We start from the raw sequence: 23,255 nt of genomic DNA, 5'->3' as shown, positions 1-23,255 counted from the left end.
CCACTATGCCCCCAAAGTCAAAAGTTACCAAAGTAACAAGGAAATTCTTTTTTTCCTTAGGAAAATGAAGCTCTCCCTCTTGAATTATGCTAAGTATGGTTTGGAAATCCAAAGAGTTCACTCTGTAGACTTTAGCAATAAAATAACCCATCTTTAGGGACACGGCCCTCAAATACACATGGCTTAAAATAATGACTGAGAAACTGCTGCTCCCTTGGATGTCTAATACCTGACATGTGTGTTGTCCTTTCTCCTCCTGTGCCCTTTAGAAGTCAGACCTCCTTTCTGCTGCACCCAACACTACAGCTTCCTACCATTCAGCTGTCACTGACACATGGTTTGGAGCCCACTGCCCATCTCAGAGCTAGAATCAAGAGGGGTTTCCAACCAGCAAGAGGCCTGTACATATGGGCAGATTCTCAAAGCTACTACCAGGGGAAACAGCAGTCCTTCCTGTCTCTTCCCATCAGACATCTTCCAGGCTGGTCATTTGAGAGTTCTTTTCCATATTAGTTGACCTTAATCTTCATATGAACCTCTTCCCATCCACACAGAAATGGCCCAGGAGAACAGTGCAGAGGATTAGAGTTCCTGGTCCCCTAACTCCTCAAGAAAAGTAAGAGAGGCTCCCTATGGTGGTGAGTCAAGATATCAGGACAGTCTTTATATAGTTGGGGCCACAGGGCTGCAATTATCACTTCAGTGCTGGGCCTCAAAGGGCCTTAATGGGTGCTCATGGCCTCCTGCTCTCAGAAAATTTTCAATGTGTTTTTCTTTCCTTCAGCTGGGCAATAAGAGGACAGAGTAGAGAGGGGCAAACTGAGGGTGAAATCTGCACTGGAATGCAGATGAGAGAGTGAGTTTATGCAAAAAGCTGTCATGAGCTTTTACTCTTCAGTAGATAAAATACAGATATATACCATCTTACTCATTATAGTATAAACCAGATGCTATCTATAAAATACCTTGTTGCTACCTAACATAGGAGAGTCAATAAACAGCTTTTGTAAAAATAAAGAAATAAAAAGCTTCCGTTTAGTGTCTTAATGAGATTAAAACATTAAAAGCAACACATAGAGGCACTGTTTATTTTCATCTGCCTATCATTTATCTCTCCTCCCACCTCTGGACACACTTTCTAGTAATGCAATCTCTATTTTCCTTAAAGAAATTCTTTCTAAACCCCAGTTCATAAGGACTAGATGAGGCTGACTCCCACGGCTCCATCCTGGATGGCAAGAATGAGGTGAGAATATAATCCAAGTCTGTCTAGTCATTATACTCCATTGCAGACACCATAAGTAGTTCAAGGAATGGTGACTGGACTCTCACTGGTCCAAAAAGACTCCATATGGTGATTTCAGGCAGAACAGATAGGAAAGACAAGATCATCTTCAGTTAGAGCTAATTGTGTTCAAGACGGAACTCTGAAAGCAATGGTTGAATGCTCAGCCCCCAATGGGGCATCTACATTATGCCCTTTAAGGTTCTGGAAATTACAGAAGAAGCAGAAAGAACAGAAAGATCAGAGGACAGGAGTGGGTGGTACAGAACACTGACTTCCAACTACTTCTGAACTCACAGTGACCGAGATCACCTGCCAAGATCTGTGTAAGACTGGGCCTGTTCACCTTCTATACTGAAGTCAGGGAGGGGCCCAGGAGGTCGCATCCCTTCCTGAAGATCTATATAAGCAGTTTATGGTTAATAAGGTAAAGGTTTTTCTCGGCAATAAAGCCATGAGTAACCCTTAGTAAACTCAACGGTTCATTAACAAAGACGACATGGGCGATGGCGAGATCACTGAGTGGCAAGCCTGCCTTGCAAACTTGATGGCCTGAGTTTTATCTCCAGAGTCCACAGTAGAGGGAGAATTCTCAAGAAAGCTGTCCTCTGACCTCTACAGGTGTGCCACAGCACACTCACACACACACAAATATTCTCACATCCACTGACACAAAATAACATGCAATAATTTGAGGGCACATGATAGTAGAAGGGGGCTAGCTGGACAAAGAATGAGGTTACCAGGAGAAAAAGATGGACAAGAAAGGGTAGTGATCAAGATACATCAAATACATGTATGAAAATGTCAAACTAAAACCCACCGTAGGAACCCACAAAGATGACTCCACCATAGACTGCTGGCAATGGTCGAGAGGGTGCCTGAGCTGACCTACTTTGGTGATTGGATGGCTAAATACCCTAACTGTCATCATAGAACCCTCATCCAGTGACTGATGGAAGCAGATGCAGAGTTCCACAGCTGGGTCCCAGGCAGAGCTCTAAGATGTCAGAGAGAGAGAGAGAGAGAGAGAGAGAGAGAGAGAGAGAGAGAGAGAGAGAGAGAGAGAGGAGTCTATGAGCAAGAGATATCAAGACCATGATTGGAAAGAGCACAGAGACAACTAGCCAAACTAGTGGAGACACATGAACTGTGGACCAATAGCTGAGGAGCCCCCATGGTACTGGACTAGGCCATCTGGATAAGCAAGACAGTTGTTTGGCTTAAACTGTTTGGGGGCCCCCAGGCAGTGGGACTGGGACCTGTTCCTCGTGCATGAACTGGCTTTTTAGAGCCTGGTGCCTATGGTGAGACACTTTGTGTAGCCTTGGTGCAGGGAGGAGAGGCTTGGACCTGCCTCAACAGAGTGTACCGGTGTCTGCTGACTCCCCAGGGGAGACCTTGCCTTGGAAGAGGTGGGAATGGGGGGTGGGTTGGGTGGGAAGGCTGGGGGGGTAGGAGGAAGGACAGGGGAATCTGTGGTTGATATGTAAAATGAATAGAAAAATCTCTTAATAAAAAAAGGAAAAAAGCCCACTGCATATAATTAATAAATGCTAATTTTTAAAAAAAGAGAAAAAATATGAAAAAGACAGATCTCTGAGAACTACCATGTGGTAGGGGTCTCTGTGGGAGTGAAGCCAAAGGAAGCAGAGCCACACTTTGAGGTGTGTAAAGCCAAGCAAGAAGACATCACATGATATTCTGAATCTAGCCACCACTGAAGCTCCATCTCTCTGCAGCCATTTTAGTTACATGTGCCAGAGATACAGCATTAGCCCCAAGTCTTAACCTCTTCTTCCTTCCTTCCTTCTCTTCATGTATTTCTTTATTTATGTATTGTATGTGTGTGCACGTGCATGTGTGTGAAGGTCAGAGGGTAACTTTTGGGAGTCAGTTCTCTCCTTCCGCCATGTCAGTGCCCAGTGACAGAACTCGGAATAGCGGCCAGTATCTTTGCCCGCTGAGCCCTCTCCCCAGCACATACCCCTTCTTGTTGCGGGATATTTGTGTACTATGTGAAGATATTGCTGTGACTGGTTTGATAAAGAGCTGAACAGCCAATCGCTAGGCAGGAGGTATAGGTGGGACTTCCAGGCAGAGAGGGGAAATAGGAGGAGATAATTGGGGGGCAAGAGATTTGCGGAATAAGTAGGACACACAGAATGGGACAAAGGTAAAAAGCCACATGGTGGCACATAGATTAATGAAAATATGAGTTAAGTATAAGAACTAAAACAAGCCTAAACTAAAGGACAAGTTTTCGTTATTAATAGTAAGTCTCTGTGTTGTTATTTGGGAGCTGGCCGAAAGGACAAAGAAAGACTCATTACACCTTCTTTTATCTGAGCTTTTCATAATGCATTTCCTACTGACTCTAGAGTCCAGTGCTATAACTTGCTTTGGCTAAGGAAAACAAATGTGAACATAGCAGAAGCCTTGGAGACAGCACCTGTGTGTTTATTCATTGATCATTTTCCTCCATCACACCAGAACATGCTTTATCTAGACAAGAAAAAGCGAGATACACAAAACATAGGCAAGGTGTCCTGCCAGCTGCCCACCAACCCAACCCCAGTGTGTGAAAGCAAGCCCCATCCCACTGAGTGGAGTTGCCTCCTCAGTGGCTGCCCACAGATGCAGGAGCAAGCCACCCAAGATGGGCTGAGCAGCACACAGACCCCATCAGTACTTCTTAGAGTATCACAGAAGTTTTGTGGTTGGTTGTTTTGCAGCATTGTGGGAGCAAGGCGTGACTGATGCCTTTGCCCACGAATTTCTTTTTTGCTAATTTCTATTTTACTTGGTGTTCCTACCATGTACACCCTAAGGAGTCTTCACATATATGTGAAAAAATGTTTTCTGTAAATGTTTCCCATTCCCTAAAAAGACAGTCTTTAAAAGAATTATATATCTGTTTGTAACTTAGGCAATTCATTTGAAATGTTTACATTGCTCTAACCTTGTCTCGTTTTCCTTAGAAATACATAAAAATCATGCTATAGCTAAGATTTTTGTATGAATAATCTCTTCAGTAAAAAGGGAATATCAATATACCAATAATAAGAATTCAGTTATATAAATGATGAATGGCACAGACAAGACAGTGGACAAGCATGACAGCATGGATATTTAATGAAAGATGTTCCTGACATACTGGAAGTGGGTAAGAGCAGAGTACAAACGATTTGTGTGTATTTTTTTTTTTTTGTGTGTGTGTGTGTGTGTGTTCCTCACACTTTTGGAAAGCACAGATATATGCATACACTAGCAGGGAGACTACAGTGACAGGCATGGAACTGACATCAGAGTTACTATTCTAAAAGGCATTGATTTTCTCCCACTTATTTGCATGTCAGTGTTTTCCACAATGAAGGCATGCTTTTATAATAAGAATTTTCTGGGTTTTTTTTGTGTGTGTGTGTGTGTGTGTGTGTGTGTGTATGTGTGTGGAGATCCACTGAGGTTTCCTAGTGAGAACTTAGTCAGGGTCAGAGAATCTGGGCTTGCTTTACCCAGCAAGGTTGCATAATGGGATGATCTAACCATGGGTGTGGTTACCAGGTGTTTGGAAGGGTCTGCACTTGGCTGTGCAGTGTGCTTTGATCTGCAAGGGGGAAGTCATTTGCCTCTCCCCTTGGCATTATTATAAAAGCCCTTTTCAATAAATGAAGTGGCTGTTGGGTACTGATCCAGGCCCTCCCAAAGCTATCCTGTTCTGATATTTCCTCATTCCTCTCTCCTCCACCTAACAACCCTTCAAAAGGTGGGAGTGGGCTCCCACATTTTTTTTCCTATAACTTCAACAGTTATAGGAAATATAATTTGCTGTTTTTACTAAGTTTAGGTTCTAGGCACTGGGGCCTGGCTAGGCTAAAACTGAGACTTGTACCTTCCTAAAAGGGTGGAACTTGTCCTCCCCTGTCTTTTCCTCCTACATCTAGAACAGGCATTCACTTCTCCAGCTAGGTTTAAGGTCTCTCACAAATAACACAAAATTTACACCCTTTCAGATTTAAACCTCGGTGCCTTTGCAAAGCTGGCTAGCCCAGGGTTTGGAGCATTGCAACAGCCAATTAAAAAAATAAATAAATGTGTTCCTTTTAGAAACATACATACAACATACATAACATGTAACATAATGAAACATTCTCTTGTCCAAAACCAGGCTTCCAGAAACTGGGTAGATGACTTGGAAGAAAAGTGCACTTCCTTTGCAGCAAGAAGACCTGAGTTCAAATCCCAAGCACCCACATAAAAAACTCCAGGAAGACCTGAATTCAAATCCCAAGCACCGACATAAAACTCCAGGAAGACCTGAATTCAAATCCCAAGCACCCACATGAAACTCCAGGCATGCCTACAAGGACCTGTAATCCCAGCACTGTGGTGAGCAGATCACTGCAGCTGTCTGGCTACAAACCAGGTTCAGTGGGAGACTCTGTCTCAGGAAGTGAGGTGGAGAGTGACAGAGCAGGACACCTGACGTCCTCCTCCATGCACATACTGGTACATGTACCCACACAGACGCACATACTTACACCACACAGCCGTAGTCACACACACAGTAAAAATGATTATGCTTCCTCATTTAAAAAGCAGAATATTCTGACCCTGGCTCCCAGATTCTCTGAGCTCTCTCCATGCAGGGTTAGCAACAAATTCAATGCTAGAATCAAGAAATAGGAGCTTTCCTTTTTACTGTGTTCTCAAACAGATAACAATACACAAAGTCATTTCTATGATGAAGTATTTGGTAAAGCAAACCCATGAAACTGCATAGACTGGGCTACTGATTATCCTCTCACTGTTTACCAACTTTACCCGTGTATTTTCATTTGTTATTTATTCTATGTCACTGATTGTTATTTTTTCTTCAAACATAGTCTAATCTATATAGGCATGTATACCTTCCCCTTAAGTAAAAATACATCACTTTAAGTTATATCCCTATCTCATTCTTAACGTTTGTATTTTTCTGTTTCTCTAGCCAATGATACGATGAATGTTTGTCTCTTAGTATTTCAAAGGTGTATAGATTTTTACTGGGCTGGTACGTTATATTTTATTGCTTCGACCTGTATCTCTCTAGTCTCACTAACAACTTCTACTGCTATTGTGTTTACTTTTGCCTTTTGCCTTTGAATGTTCATCTGTCTTCGATCATATTTTCAAATAAGTACACATATGGCTGCATATTCCTGGGTTGTATTAGATATCTTTTATTTCCAATTGTGAATAGCTACGATTGTTCAGCTGTGGCCAGCAAGACAGTTCAGGTAAAGACGCTTGCTAAAAAGCTGAGTGTCTGCCTGGCCAACATGCATGCTGGAAAGCCTGAGTTCAATACCTGAGTCCCATGTAAAGGGTGACAGAGAGAAGTGACTCCACAAGCTGTCTTCTGATTTGCATACATGTGTCATGGTGTACACACATACAAACATATGATTATAATAATAAATAATTTCCTTATAAAGTGATGTCCCATTAATCATCCGGGATAGACAAAAGCTCAATTTTGAAAGAATTAGAACCTGAGACTATAACACATTTCTTCTACATTGTCTTTTAGATAGGGCTCACTATGCAGCCCTGGCTGGCCTAGAACTACCCAGGCTAGACTGGTCTTGAACTCAAAGAAATATGCACCTGCCTCTTCCTCCTGAGTGCTGGGATTAAAAGTGTGTGCCACCACACTCAAGCCTTTATTCTAATCTTCTAAAATTGGTCATAAACCTAAGTGCTTACTTAATTGTTAAAATAACTAGTAGGTTATTATAAAAAAAAAACCTCAGGTGTTGCCGGGAGGTGGTGGCGCACACCTTTAATCCCAGCATTTGGGAGGCAGAGGCAGGTGGATCTCTGTGAGTTTGAGGCCAGCCTGGTCTACAGAGCGAGATCCAGTAAAGGCACAAAGCTACACAGAGAAACCCTGTCTTGAGAAAAAATAAACTCAGGTGTTAAAGAATTAGACAAAAGCACTCAGTCTTGTCACTCGTCAACAGTGTCTTTTAACAAAACGATGCTTTCTCCTTAAGTGTATGCAAGTGTGTATGGATATCATTTCGGGTGAATCAGCATTAAATTCTACATAAAGTCCCATGCTATAATCTGCTTTTCCCTCAATGTTTTATTCCTAACACCATCTCCTTTTTCCACTACGCTTGAGTGCCTGAAAATGTTTTAAAAGACATGATTATTAGCGACTATCATAAAAATCCAAAGGCTGGCCACCAAAACTCTCTTCCCTTCCTGTGAGCATTTGTCTCTCCTATCAAGGAAAATTCTGTTTCCTTCCTTCCTGAATGTGGAATGGACTTGTGACTGGCTTAGACCAACAAATGCAGAAGATGTGACACTATTCTCCCACGGAACTTCATCCTTAGAAAGCCTAAAGTCTCTCTTCTGTCTCTTCAAATTCGGCTGACATGACGTAAGGAATTTGTGTTAGGCAATCCTGACTGTCAATCTGATTGGAGTAAGAAATGCTTGGATTATTGACACACACCTCTGGGTGTCCTTTCCAGAGACAAGTACCTCATGAGGATTCTGACTGACTGAATGGTTCACCCACTGATGGATTTAAACTCCTATGAAGTCTTCAGAGGTAAGGAACTGTGGAAGGCAGAGCCTTGTTGGAGGAAGTCCATCATAAGGGTATGTCCTTCAAGGGCTATGTCTTACTCTTCCCCTTCCTTCATCTTGACCTCTCTAAAACCATGAGCCAAAATAAAGAATTCCTCCCTTGAAGGTATTTTCTCAAATAGTTTGGTCAGATATTTAGGTCACAACTAACACAGAAGTCCAAGCTGTCCTATTGGAAACAGAATCCCACAGAAAATCTTTGGAGATGAGACACTACATGGAAACACAGCTGATATGAAGACTTGAAGGATGTATCCCAGCCAGCACTAAGGCAGGCCAATGATATAAGCACCTTGAACTGCCATCTAGTATTATCCACATGAGTAACACTAACACTATAAGCAATATCAGGGTTGTCAGTCAAGGTGCAGAGCTGTGGAAAATAAAAAGCCATTGTCTAAAGCCCCCAGACTTTGGAATCAGTCACTTAATGCTTTATTGAATGGTTATCTAATCATTTATTTAACTAGCCATATGACACGGGTTATTTGTTGAATGAAAATGTAATAATGTTGTGATAGAAAACATTTCATAATATTTTGATTGAAAAAGTTCTGGCTGACTAATATTTTGATTGATGAAGCACTGGTTAGTACCCGAGGATCACTTTCTTGAAGAAATACAAGATAGAAATGGAACAATTCATACTCCCATCTTTTCCTAGGCTATTTCCCTCACAGCCTATGCTCTTTCCTCTCAGTATCCCTTGAAGCTACCAGCTCTTCTTGAAGCTACAAAAAATTCCCAAATCAATGAAGATTTCAACATTGTATATCCAATAACTACACTCTCGGAGTAATATTACCCAACTCCAGCCATTTTCATCCAGTACATCCTGGGCAGTTTAGCAAATGTCTGGATTAGTATAGCTAATGGGAATTTGATTTTACACCAAGAAGTCTCAGAGATGGTAGACCACTAGGGTGGCTTGGCAATGGACCCAAAATTGAATGTATGATAGATTTTTTTCCAAGATTATTTGGCAAGTGAACCCTTTTCCCTTTAAGATACTTGAAAATTTTTCCTTAAAACATTCTAATTTCCTCATACAAGAAATGTTTTTAAGGAACAGATTAGTTCCTAACGTTGAAAGCTGGCGTGAATGGGTTTGAGATATGATATAGCTTTTGTCTGCAGGAAATTTACTCCCAGGAATGGACTTTCTTAAACAATCTTCTTGAGCTCAGGTACTACAAAATTTACCCCCTACAGGGAAAGGTAAATGACAAAAGAATTGGCTAGAACCATGCACAGTTGCCCGCCCCTTAGAAGGTGGAAACAGAAGGATCAGCAATTTGCAGCCAGCCTCAGCTATGTAGAAGGTTGGGGATCAGCCTGGGCTACATATAATACGGTCTAAAAGAAAAGTAAAAGCACTACCAGATATGGTCAAAGTATGAAATTTTCACAACAAAACCCATTATTTTGTAGAGTAAATACAAGTTCACATAAAAAATAAACTTGAAAAATGGAGTTTTGACCTCAAAAACTCCAAGAAAAAGCATAATTCCCTATTTACTTTCAAGCCTCAATAATGAAGTCTAAGTGTCAGAAAGAACACATGTCATCCATCAGCAGCCCGTGTCAAGTAGCTGAGAAAAACACTGATATTTGCACCACCAAGACCACACTAGACAAGAGATGTTCTATCCAAGTGATTCCACAGAAACTACCAAGTCACACAGGCAACGCTGAGGCCACTGAGACGGTGACTGAGCAGTTTCTTCGTCACTGCATGTCTGCCTTTTCCTTTTAAAACATTTCTATGAAATAAATGACAATACATTTAGAATACATACATACAGAGCAATCTCTCCCTCTTCTCACAACAGAAAAACACATTTTCAAGGGTAGTTCCAGTTTGTGAAGATTTACAGCTAAAAACGGGTCTGCTGATTCTGGATATGGAAATGGGAACACATCTAATCTGAAGTTCCTGTTTAAGTTCTTGTTATCCTTTGTCCACTGTGACCAAAGGGTTTCCAGGTGTTTAAGGAACTGAATTCCATGAAGATGTGACAGACGTCCCTGGAAGGAAACCACACCTCACTTTGAACTTTCTACAAGTATGATTATCTGATTAGAAGAACAATGATTGTGGGGAGGCTTGGGAGCTGCAGGGCCACCGTCCAACTACAATGTATCTTGGGCTATCTCCAGGGCCCTTAACAGCCATTTCTTGTCCACCTCTGTGTCGGGCCCGACATCCTTGTGCCGACAGGGTAAAACCTCCTGGGATGTCTTAACAGGCAATCACTAGCTTCCACCAACGATAAAGCTAACCATGTCATTGGAAAGCATCTGAGGCCGGCGGCAGAAGTTTCCCCTTTTGCTGCTGTAACGCACTTACATCACGTTCCCAGCAACGTGTTCGGACACGTGCCACTTGATGGTTTTCTTTGTTCTGTTACTATAAAAACCTAATGAGGCCGTTATCATTTTGTGCAATCTCAGTCTGTGTCCTATGCTCACTGGCACTTGAGTCTGTAATGAACTATCTCTCATCCCTAAAAACTCAGGGGATATGAATATTTGTGTGTACATGTGTGTGCGTGTTCATGTGTGTGCATGCTCACATATGTGTATGTTCACATGTGTGCAGTGCTCATGTGGAGATCAGAGGGCAGTCTTGGGTGTCATGAGCAAAATCTTCCTTTAAATTTCGTCTCCTCCTTTCTTCCTCCTTCTTCCTCTTCCTTTTCTTCTTCCTCCTCTTCTTTGGTTTTGTTTGTTTGTTTGTTTGTTTGTTGTTTGAGACAGGGTTTCTCTGTGTAGCCCTGGCTGTCCTGGAACTCGCTCTGCAGACCAGGATGGCCTTTAACTCAAGAGATTTGCCTGCATCTGCTGGGATTAAAGTCCTGCACCACCATGACTGGCCCTTTTAATTTTTGAAATTTAACTTATTATTATGTATAAAGGGTGTGTGTGTGTGTGTGTGTGTGTGTGTGTGTGTGTGTGTGTGTACAGATGCAGTGTGCCACAGCACATTTTGGAGGTCAGAGGACAATTTTAGTGAGCTGGTTCTCTCCTTCCAACATGGGTTCCAGGGATTGATCAAGCCAGCAATTTTACCACCAAGCATCTCTCTGCTCTGACCATCCACCTTCTTTTCACTGACCTGGAGCTCCCTGATCAGGCGAGGCTGCTGGACCAGTGAGCCTTTCCTCACCTCCCCAGCACTGGGATTATAAGCAAGCACCACTATATGCCTGTCTTTTTCATCTTGGTTTGGAGATTAAATTCAGACCCGCACAGGGATTGCAGAGACCAGGGTGCCTGGAGAGGTTCTGCACTAAGTCCTCTGCATATGTGTTATGGCTGAGTAGGTTGGTGTTCTTCTGGGATTCCCAACATTGGGAGCAGGGGCAGTTGCTGGCTCTTTTGCCTACTTGTGGGGCCCGTTTCCTCCTACTGGGTTGCCTTGTCCAGCCTTGATGTGATGATGTGCCTGGTCTTATTGTAGTTTGTTATGCCATGTTTAGTTGATGTCCCTGGGAGGCCTGCTCTTTTCTGAGGGAAGATGGAAAGGATGTGGGTCTGGGGGGAGAAGAGAGGTGGGATGGGGGAGAGACTGAGTGGATGGGAAACTGCAATTGGGATGTAAGATATGAGAGAAGAATTTTTTTTAAAAAGGGGGACATTTAAAAAAAAAAAACAGACCCTCACGCCTACAGCCCAAGCACTTTATCAAATGAGCTATCACTGCAGCCCACTCTTCTACTTCTTAAAAATAATTTTAATTAGAACCTAAGCCAAACACATTATTTAGAAATGAGTTCCTTCTGCCAGATTTATAAAGATGGGGCACAGTTTCCTGGGACCAGACCACCCCTAAGGCTACTACACAGAGAATTAGGTCAAGCTTGTTCAAGAAGTGCAGGTTCAGGCAATGAAGTAAGCCAGAGGCAGGTTCCCTGGTTGCCACTGATCCCTCACGATCCCCCACTGCACCTCACGATCCCCCACAGCACCTCACGATCCCCCACACCACCTCACGATCCCCCACAGCACCTCACGATCCCCACACCACCTCAGGATCCCCCCACACCACCTCACGATCCCCCACAGCACCTCACGATCCCCCACAGCACCTCATGATCCCCCACAGCACCTCACGATCCCCCACACCACCTCACGATCCCCACACCACCTCACGATCCCCCCACACCACCTCACGATCCCCCACACCACCTCACGATCCCCCCACACCACCTCACGATCCCCCACAGCACCTCACGATCCCCACACCTCAAGATCCCCCACAGCACCTCACGATCCCCCACAGCCCCTCACGATCCCCTACACCACCTCACGATCCCCACAGCACCTCACGATCCCCACAGCCCCTCACGATCCCCCACACCACCTCACGATCCCCACAGCCCCTCACGATCCCCCACACCACCTCACGATCCCCCACAGCACCTCATGATCCCCACAGCCCCTCACGATCCCCCACAGCACCTCATGATCCCCACAGCCCCTCACGATCCCCACAGCCCCTCATGATCCCCCACACCACCTCATGATCCCCCACAGCACCTCACGATCCCCCACACCACCTCACGATCCCCCACAGCACCTCACGATCCCCCACACCACCTCACGATCCCCCACACCACCTCACGATCCCCCACACCACCTCACGATCCCCCACAGCACCTTACGATCCCCCACACCACCTCACGATCCCCCACACCACCTCACGATCCCCCACACCATCTCACGATCCCCCACACCACCTCACGATCCCCCACAGCACCTTACGATCCCCCACACCACCTCACGATCCCCCACACCACCCCACGATCCCCCACACCACCTCATGATCCCCCACACCACCTCACGATCCCCCACACCACCTCACGATCCCCCACAGCACCTCACGATCCCCCACACCACCTCACGATCCCCACAGCCCCTCACGATCCCCCACACCACCTCACGATCCCCACAGCACCTCACGATCCCCCACAGCACCTCACGATCCCCCACAGCACCTCACGATCCCCACAGCCCCTCACGATCCCCCCACAGCACCTCACGATCCCCCACAGCACCTCACGATCCCCACAGCCCCTCACAATCCCCCCACAGCACCTCACGATCCCCACAGCCCCTCATGATCCCCCACAGCACCTCACGATCCCCCACAGCACCTCACGATCCCCCCACAGCCCCTCACGATCCCCCACAGCCCCTCACGATCCCCCACACCACCTCACGATCCCCACAGCACCTCACGATCCCCCACACCACCTCACAATCCCCACAGCACCTCACGATCCCCCACACCACCTCACAATCCCCCACACCACCTCACGATCCCCCACACCACCTCACGATCCCCCACACCACCTCACGATCCCCCACACCACCTCATGATCCCCCACAGCACCTTACGATCCCCCATACCACCCCACGATCCCCCACAGCACCTCACGATCCCCCCACAGCCCCTCACGATCCCCCACACCACCTCATGATCCCCTACACCACCTCATGATCCCCCACACCACCTCATGATCCCCTACACCATCTCATGATCCCCCACAGCACCTCACGATCCCCACAGCACCTCATGATTCCCCACACCACCTCATGATCCCCTACACCACCTCACGATCCCCACAGCACCTCATGATTCCCCACAGCACCTCACGATCCCCACAGCACCTCACGATCCCCCACACCACCTCATGATCCCCTACACCATCTCATGATCCCCACAGCACCTCATGATTCCTACCTGTTCTACTGAGTCACTCACACCCTCCACCCTCTGCCCAGCTGTGTTGAATTCCCTGGTGTATTTTAAGACATTTGCTCTGACACTTGGGCTTTTTTTGAGTTGTTGTCTCCTTATTTCTCATCTACCCTGGTTTTTTTTCTTTTTCTTTTCCTTTTTTTTTAATTCCCTAAAATAATTTTTTGAGAAAAATAAAAAAAGATGAATTTTATTCAGCAGTCAATAATGCAATAATGCCTACTTTCCATTACTGACTTCAAGAAGACCACTTTTAAGCTTTTCTACCCACGTACAAATGTGCTTTTAGAAAATAAGGTACCAGCAAGATCTTATTGTGTTAAATACTCTTACAGAGCCAAGATAGAGTCTCTTGGTAGTTTCTAATAAACTTTAAAATACCTGCTTGTGTATATTTGAATAAACAACACTACATAGGATAAATTATTCATAACCTCAAACTGCACTGAAACAAAGTTGCTGACATAAGAGAAACTCTGACACCAAAGAAATCAGCTGCACAACACCTCCCACTTTAACAGCACCTCATGAACAAAATTTGAAGTCCACAGGTAAGTTCTGCTTGGGAGTCAAGCGAAATAACAGATGGTTTTATGGACTATGAGGATGTTGTCTCTAATTGCCTATGGATTCATAAATAAAATATGCACTCATCCACTCGCCCTCTTAACAAGGTTTGAGGACTCTCCAACTGGAAGCCCAGGGGACAAGGCTGGAAGAGCCTTAAGTCTTGCCTCCCTCAAGTGTCTCAGACTATCACAGTCTGGAATGCTCTATTTTAAGACAAAAGAACTTCCTGCTATCTGTTCTAAATTAGGTTAAGTTTATTTCCACATATTTCAGCCTCAGCCCATCACCTGAGCCCTGCTGACAGACCGTGTGAGCTGAGATCATCAACACCGCCTAAGACTTAAACAATTGAAAATATCTGTTTCTCTTTTTTTTCTGATCAGCCTCTCCAACTTTTTAAAATTCTGGGTCACCGATGACATTTAATTCAAAAATAAAATCTTTCTACAGGGGGACATGGTAGAGAACAGTCTCAAGCAAGAAGTGACTGCCCATCAGGCTGCTGCTGCTGCTGCTGCTGCAGATGTGCGGAGCATGACTAGGACAGGGCTGCTGCAGATGTGTGGGGCATAGTTGGCACAGGGCTGTTTAGGATTTGCTTCTAGTTGCCAACACAGAAAGGTATAGATAATTAATATTAAAATCCAGATTCCAGTTTCTCCTCAAAAAAGGAAGGAAGGGTGGCACACGCCTTTAATGCCAGCACTCGGGAGGCAGAGCCAGGCGGATCTCTGTGAGTTCAAGGCCAGCCTGGGCTACCAAGGGAGTTCCAGGAAAGGTGCAAAGCTACACAGAGAAACCCTGTCTCAGAAAAAAGAAAAAAAAAAAAGGAAGGAAACAAGAAAAATCTGAAGGTCTGACACTGTCATGCTCGCTTCCCTCCAAGACAATGACAGACTGGAGCCAACCAGCAGCGCCTTCAGGAGAGGGCATGCCCCTCTGCTCTTCCTATCCCTCTGCTCCCTGTGGCCTTATAGTCTGCCTGACTCCCTCTTTCCACGTCTGGCCCGTGGGCAGTAAAATGCTGGATTACTTCTACCACATCAAAGACTTTAAATAAGAATCCATTCTCCTTTACCACCTACTGAAGTCCATTCTACCTCCTTTCTAAAATTCTCCCTTGAATCCACCTCCTTGTTCACACATCTGCTGTCACCACCCTATTACACTAGCAGGCCTCCTGTTGAAGCTAGCCCATGCCCTCCTGAGACACCTCCCATCTGACACCCTCTGCTCTATTTCCAAAACATCAGCCAAACTGTGTTAAGTTACAATTATAATCACAAAAATATCTCCGCCACCCACTTAGTACACTTCCAAGCTTCCCAGTGCTGCACAGATAAAACCAAACATCCTGCAGGATCTCTTTCCCGGTCCTCTGGCGACTCTCTCCTCTACCATCTCTGAACAGGTCTTCCTGTTGTTCAAATGCATCAAGTCCCTTCCTGTCTCTCAGCCAACACACATACTGTTCCCTTCACGGGACTCCTTCCCAGTTATCATTTAGATCACATCACCTGATAGCTTCCTGTCATCAAGGTCAATCCCTTTGAGCCACATCCCCAGACCCTATGGATGTGAGACTTAGACCGTATCCCTTTCACTTTGCAATGTAAGTCCAGGAGAGGAGGCAAAGGGACAGACGGACATGTGGGGGTCGGGGTGGGTGTTCCCTAGTGAATGGACCTGGAATGTCTAGCTAAGCTGGCAGATAGGTTCCAGCATTGAAAACTTAATTTGGACAAGTGATATAGGGGATGAGAATTTTGGTGGGCGTTTCTTCTTTTTTAATATAGTTAGTTGGTCTTATTTGTTTTTATAAACCTAAAGGATAATACATATGACAAAGTTACATCTTAACTCTTTTTTCAACAACATCTCACTGTGTAGCCATGGACATGTGCTACTGCAGGCTTCTATAAAGGTAAATTTAATTGCACAGATTGATTTTATAGTTCTCATACCTGTCACCTCTGCCACTATCAGGACTTGGAACATGGTCCACATCACATCCAGCGGTCCACCCATGTCCCCAAACCACTCCCACTCCTTGAAATTTCACACTGCATCCCCATCTCTTAGGGTCTTGCTTCCTTCCTACATAAACCCCTATTGTGCACCCCAAGTTTTAACATTCAGTCTAACACTGGGAGACTCCAGAGGGTAATACAGGCCTGAGGACAATATCTATACATTTCAAATGTATACACTGAGCTGGCAAACTGGCAAATAAAGCACCCTGTCTTCCTACCTCGACAAATGTAAAGGTCAGAGAGACAGGGCTTTAATTCTGAATTAGAATGTCTACTCTTCCAAGTTCTAAACGAAATCCAGTAGCAAAAGGAAGGACCTACCTACCCCCAAACCCTCTGTCCTCACCGATAGTTCAAGTATACTCCAGGGGCCTCACATATATGAATTCTGCCGGCTAGCACACTAGACTATTCCTAGCTATATTCAAGGTAGAGAGAGGCTTCTTCTGTAAAAGACCAAATGATGATGTAGTTGAGGTTTTGTGGGCCATTTGGTCTATGTGCCTGGCTGTCATTTCAGCACAAAGCAGCTACAGATGATTCTAACCAATGGGCAAGGTTGCATTCCAGCAAAATCTGATTTTTAAAAAATCCGACAGCAGTTGGATTTGACCCATCTGCTCTAACCTGCTGATGTCTATTACCTTGCAAACATGTGTCCCTTGGCAATCCTAAGTGCAGAGATGGACATAATGGTGTCAGGGCTTGGAGGCACATCACGTTGTCTATATAGGCAGGTCACTGGCCAGTAGGTATAGGAATGGACTCTGGAACACCAGACTCTGCAGACACCTGCATGTGTCCCTATGAAGTCCTCCCCCCATGGGGAACACAGTCACAGAAGATCCAGAGTGGCCCCCAGTAGCCCTTCTTGCACATGTCTAAGGACATAGGAGCTATGTAAACCATTCCTTGAATGTCTGAAAGAATCGAAGTGGTACTTCAGTGCCACGACCCTTCATCATAACATTGAAATCACTTCCGTGGATGATAGGTGACAATTCCGTGATGCTGGCCAGCGGGGAAAGACACAGCGTTTTCAAAAGAGAGGTCTCAAGTCAGGCCTCAAAACCAGGTCTGACTGGATCCATACCTATATCCGTCTCACTTCCTGACGTGCCCTCAAGCAGGTCCTTGCCTGGCCTTCATTTCCTTCAGCTGCAAAGCTGGGGGTGACAGCAGTACTTCTCATAGGAATTGGGGGGGGGCATTAAATGAAATGATACAAGAAATATATTTAGCAAAATGCCCAGCACACAGATAATATCCAATAAAAGCTGACCTGGATAACCTTAATAAGCCTAAGGGCACTAAAAACCTCAAAATTATCTTGGAATTCTCTCAACTCATTAAGTTTAGCCCTGTCTGACTAGCTTGGGTCAAATTCAGCTTGCTATTTAAAAATGCTTCAAACACCAATTAATTTTTTTTCAAGTGATGGGTTCTCTTTTCTTTCTCCTAGACATACAGAAGCAATGGGCTTAGCATTAATACCTTTCATAGTTTTACTTAAAATTTTTTCATAAAATATATTTTGATCATATTTCCCCCTCCCCAAACTCCTTCCAGAACCTACCCACCCAGTACACTGTCTCCCTCTTCCCCTCCTGCCTCTCTTTAGGCACAAAAACGAAAATCAAAACAAAGAAGCGAAAGACTAATAAGACAGAAAAATGCAAAAACAAAAAGTCTACAAAAAACATGGAGTTCATTTTGTGTTGGCCTGCCCTGGAATGTGGCTGCTGTACCCAGAGTCCACTGGGAAATCGATTTTCTCTTTGCCAGTAGGCACCAATTGCAAACAGCTCTCGGTTAGAGATGCATTATTTCTTAAAACAGGAAAAATCTGCAGCTACAACATTATATGTCTCTACATCCACAGAAATCTCAATGATAAACTGTTTAATCTTTAAATGCTACAAAAATATGAATTAGGGGTTAAAAAAATCCAACTTGCTATAGCTGAAATTGCAAAAATAAATAAAAATAAATGCTTTCCAATCATTTTCCAAAATTCTCTATGAAACTGACACATGCCTGTGCATGGCTCACAACTCTCCCCTTCAGCTCTCTCATACTCATTCATAATTACCATTTTCTATGTGCAGATTTAGCATGACTACATGTTCAGCTGCCTTGGTTCATATTTTATAGCAAAGTACTTGAGCGAGAAGGTTGACTTTATCCCATACCACAAGGTAAATGTTCCATACACCCCAGTTTTAGTTAACTGCTCTTCCCACCAGCCATTCCCACTGTTTAAATTCTAAACTCTATCAAATTATTCCAAAGTATTAAATTTAAAATGTAAAATACCTAAAAACTTTTTAAAGAAATATATTCTTAAAGCATATAGCTAAATCCACAAATTCAAAGCATAACAAAAAAAAAACAAGCATTAAAAGGTAAAAGCAATGAGATGTTAAATAAAATTAAAGTAACTGTTATAGTTAGTACAATATGCTGATTATAACATTAACCATGGCCTCACACAATGGAACAAATTAAACTGGTTGCACTGAAGAAATAACCAAGATTTTTAAATTTGGTTTTAAAACATCTGTGCATCTCCTTTAATCTGCAAACGTGAAATGTCAAGTGGCAAAGCTTTAGCTATAGCACACTTACCAAAAAATAGAGCCGGGAATTATTGGGTCTTACACTAAAAAATCCTCAATCCATCCGCTGACAGATGTTCCAGAGAAAATGACAGAAATGTAGAAGAAATCTAGACCATCCCCTCACCCCCAGACACTCAATCATACAAAAATGCTTCTTCATTGACAACAGCATTTAAATAGCTTTTAAATAAACACAAGTGTTTATATGGCTTCTTGCTAGAAAGGAGAATATATATATATATATATATATATACAGGAAAATTTTAGCAACAAGAATTCAATCAATAACGGGAAGTGGAGAATACCTTAAATGTGCAAATTTCAGAGCAGATCATTCATCTGTGTGCTCATGTATGCATACATCTGTGTACTTGTGTATGCATACATCTGTGTACTTGTGTATGCATACATCTGTGTACTTGTGTATGCATACATCTGTGTACTTGTGTATGCATACATCTGTGTACTTGTGTATGCATACATCTATGTACTTGTGTATGCATACATCTATCTGTTCCGTCTACAAAGAAGAGAACAGTCTCTCAGTAACATGGCTGATGTTCATGAAGGAATTACACCTGAGCCTTTAAAGAAAATCCAGAGCACAATGCTGAATTAGATTCAGAAATCCCTTGAAAAACTGAATTTACAGTGAATGAGAGTTCATATGTTCAGTCATCAAGTAACAGAATGGGATCTCTTGCTTATAAATTCTATCTAATTGAAAAAATGAAAAGAGAAACTAAGAGACATAGATGGAATCTACTCACTGAATATTTCTAAAGAACAAATCTGGAATGCGGCTTCTAAAATGCCAGAGGCCCTCCATGAGAAATGAGGCCACATCCCCTTTATTTGGCTTTACATTAACAACTCTAATTGTTATACAAGGCTGTTTAAACCCTAGAATAGATGAAGGCCTCTTGCGAGTGATAGATGTGGACTCTAAGAGAACTCACCGAAAGAAATTATAGTAACAGATGGAGAAAATCTATGCTTTGAACTAGGCAGAGTAGGATATAGGGGACAGATCCTTAATCAATTTGGTAAGGACCCTGCAAAGCTCTTGAGAATTCAAAGTTGTCTTTATTTCAGTGATCTGAAGACATATAACGTGAGAATATTCACCACAACATACAGGCCCATTGAGTTTGAGTATCTCCTTGTAGCCTAAGGAATCACTGTGAGTCAATGAGAAAGGAAAGAAGATGGACTTGGGAATCTAAAGGATGTGTTCCCACTAGGTAAAAGGTAAAGGATGCCATGCTCCTCAGCATGAGTCAAAGTTTCACAGAAGTTAGATTTGTGAGAGAATTGAGTCATCACCCAGTGCACAGCAGGGTAGACCAGTTGACTGCCAAAGAACCCGCCTACAATAATCAGCATCATATTCCAGTTACAAGCAGCAATTTAGTTAATGCAGTTAAGTTAATGATGCTAATTTGAATTATTAATATGAAGAGTACTCAATTTCTAAATTGATTTGGGCTTTCTGAAAGTATAAGACCTTTAAAAATGACCTCACCAACCTCATGTTTATATAATTAAAGTATTACTATAATAATAATAATTTAAGTCAATCCTGGGGTTCTATAAGAAATTCTGTTCCAAAGAGAGCCGGCCCAAGTTTGAGAAACCTTAAGAGATTCGACATACATTATATGTGAATCCATGATCTCATACTTAGTGTCTGTTTAACTGGGAGCAAGTTAAGGAGCTTCACATGGTAGAGCAGCCTCAGCTGTAATGCTGGCTACTTTACAAAATGAAGTAGGTCATTCAGATCTAAGGATGTGGAAATACTCAACTGAACCCAGGCATACTAAGTAGGATCATGATCATCAATTCTGACCAACAGACATATTGGAATGTCATATTCAACCCTCTAGTACAATATTTCTTCCTTGTGAGTAAAATAGAATTAACAATAGTAAAAGCCTTGCACTAAAGGGTCTAAAGAAAACGAATTGGTCAACAGAGTTTTCAAAAGTGTATATATGAAAGTAAAATTTCAGGTAGCTGTAGCATGCATCAAAAGAGTCACCATCCCTACAGTTTGCCTCTGATAGGAAGAAAATCTTTCTGCTCCATTGACACTTGGCTTGGACTTGTGACTTGTTTTAGCCAATGGCAAGTGAGACATTTGCCATCTCTAACCACACTAGGAGCTACCCTGAGGATAAATCACTGTGTTTCCTCTTCATTCTGAGGATAACTCTCCAAGAGCGAGCCCACCAGCCCAAGTCCTACAGTGAAGACAACCAGAAACAGAACCATAGACCACCCATGACAGCAAGTAAGTACAGTGCTAAAACAAAATACATAACATTGAGGTTAAAATGTGGAACAGCAGTCTCTCACATTTTTCTTCTCTCTATTACATTACCAAGCAAGGTAATGCCATCCTTCAGAACAAAATATTTCATGTTAGGTCTCTAGACAGATGGAAATTTTAAATTATGTCTTTTCAGACACCGATGAATATACCCAGCCATTTTTGCTGTTTCCATGTGTGTTTTCTTTATTAGTGTATCCCGAGAAATACTTATTGTTGACGCTTGGACATAAAGGGAAGGCAATTGCTTAAAATTTGCAAGGGGGGTGGGGTGCATCTTAGTATGCTATGACAGAGTTGCACTAACAGTGCAAAAGTGATCATCAGGTAGAGAAAGAGAACTCGGTCGGAATCCAGATAGTCAGTACCAGTATGAATACATGTCTAAAGCCTAGATCCATACTGAGGCCAGTTATGCCTGTCCTGGGCAATGTCGTCACCATAGAAAAGCAAGAGAAACCCGCTCCAAGCATGTGCTGTGATCCCATCTTACAACAGAGTTTCCAATCGCCCAAAGCCACCGTTTCACTTCAGCCTTTCACAGGGTAGATATTTCAGCCCTCACAGCTCACTGGAGGCAGGAACCACATCTCTTTCATCTTCCTAGCGACTGTAGTGTTGTAATTAAAACCAGCTCAGCGTAGAAGAGTTGAAACATGGTCTTTGAGGCCAAGAACGCAAGATCCAAATCCCAGTTCCTCTACTTACTGGGTCAGGAGCTTGTGAGCTGAGGCTACAATCTCTCCTCTGCAATGAACATTTTAGAGGCCCCCGGGGATCCCCACTGCCACCAGCAGCAGCTCTGCCTGAGGGCTCCTTTTGAACCTCGGGAAGCTAATCTTCCCCTGTAGGAGACAGAGTAGAAGTCCCAGGGAATTAAACACCCGCCAAGACATCCAACACAAAGCATAGAGCAGAATTATTTATATTAGCCAAAAGGTGGAAACAAGCCCAATGCATCAAATGGGTAAATCAAATGTGGTATACACATACAGTGGAATGCTAATCAGCCTTCAAATGGAATGAATTCTAACAGCGGCTAGAACACAGATACCAGAAGCACTAAAGGTACTAGAATTTCAAATGCTAACAACCCAAACCTTTGCCTAAAGGGAACCAGTCCCACAAAAGTTAGAGAGACTCCCCAGACAGCGAGCGGAAAGCCCAGGACAAACAGGTCACCAAAACACCTTCTGACTTGGGGAATTAGGAGGCTGGAGGTTGACCAGGCCCTTCTCTCTCTGGATCTGACTTGCCATCTTAACAACAATAAAGATATATTTTGTCTTTTTCTAGCTCCACAGTGCTCCAATCTAACAAATGAACCTAGAACCATGACATTCTGTCCAGGTATAGCCTTTGCCAAGTACCACTTGTTTGCCAGAATACCTGGAGAATGTTTTTCCTGAACATTCACCTATGCCACCGGGCAAGTCTGAAAATAGATTACAACTCAGGCCTGCTCTCTTAAATAAGACTGACCAGGGCTGGATAAATATCTTAGTAGTAGTGGTTATGATTAGTATATGCAAGGCTCTGGGTTCAATCTCACAATAAATAAATAAATAAATAAATAAATAAATAAATAAATAAATAAATAAATAAATAAATAAATAAATAAATAAATAAATATGCAAACAAGTAATGAATAGTCTAATGTCTAGAGACAGCCTCTTCTATCTCAGGCTGGCTCTGAACTTGATGTGCACCTGAGGATAACCCTGAACTTTTAATCCTCCTGCCTCCCCCTCTAGAATGCTGGAATAATAGGGATTCACTACCATACCTGGTTTATGCAGTGCTCAGGACTAAATGCAGATCCTTACAGATGCTAACAAGCACATTGTCAACTGAGCTACATCCCCATCTCATAGAAAATACATTTCTGAATATGTATTTTTCTGAAAACTGAGACAAATGCTGACTAAACTTACATGTTTAAAAGAAAGGAGACACTATTTGCATTTTTCTCTTTAGCATAACTCAATACTTTTTTTTT

At 43.2% G+C, this 23,255-nt stretch overlaps 1 protein-coding gene across 17 annotated transcripts in view; it reads right to left on the bottom strand.

Annotated features, from left to right (window-relative positions):
• The window catches only part of Erc2 (ELKS/RAB6-interacting/CAST family member 2), a 905,605-nt gene that overhangs the window by 869,286 nt on the left and 13,064 nt on the right, over nucleotides 1–23,255 (bottom strand). The window lies entirely within an intron of this gene.

This window comes from Peromyscus maniculatus, chromosome 9 (genome assembly GCF_049852395.1).
Source record: "Peromyscus maniculatus bairdii isolate BWxNUB_F1_BW_parent chromosome 9, HU_Pman_BW_mat_3.1, whole genome shotgun sequence".
In the NCBI taxonomy this organism is placed as follows: Eukaryota; Metazoa; Chordata; class Mammalia; order Rodentia; family Cricetidae; genus Peromyscus; species Peromyscus maniculatus.
The sequence above is the reverse complement of the archived record's forward strand: the minus strand, read 5'-3'. Positions and strand labels throughout refer to the sequence as shown.